Source organism: Trypanosoma equiperdum (genome assembly GCF_001457755.1).
Source record: "Trypanosoma equiperdum strain OVI genome assembly, contig: ctg_91, whole genome shotgun sequence".
NCBI lineage: Eukaryota > Euglenozoa > Kinetoplastea > Trypanosomatida > Trypanosomatidae > Trypanosoma > Trypanosoma equiperdum.
Window position 1 is genome coordinate 6,618 of NW_027124887.1, and position 619 is coordinate 7,236.

The window sequence follows — 619 nt, forward strand, 5'->3', positions numbered from 1 at the left end:
GACTGTATTTTTGTCATTTTCGTTATCATACTGTCTCCTATCAATTTCTTTTATTCGTTTAGGATTTCTATTTTATTTTATTTTTGTTATTGTTTGAAGTTTACTTCCTCATTTGCGACCACGAGACATATAGAATCGGTGCTACGTAATCACACACACACACACATACAAGCATGCGTACATGCATCCTTTCGCATTCTTTTTTCTTTGTCTTAAATGCACTGAGCTTCTACATGAGAGAAACAAAGCAGCAAAAAGGAAAAAAGAGGCGGCTGAAACGCTCCTTTTGTATGATCCGATGGAAAAAAAAGGGGTAAGTAAGTAAGATAAGCTTCCGCGGTTTTCCCTTTTTTTTTTTTCCTTCCTCCCCTCCCTCTAATTTGTGTTGCTCATTTTCGTCCTCTTTGCTATCTGCTGAGCATGTTGTTTACGGATTTTTTTTTCTTGTTTTCACTTGTGTTGAGTTTATATTTCCCTGCCTCAACGACACCTCTGCACATTTTGTCTCCGTTGCATTGCTTTGGGACGTGTGGCGTTGGAAATGTAACTGGTTTGTATGTTTACACACATATTTATGAATATATATAAAAACATATATATATATATATATATATGTTTT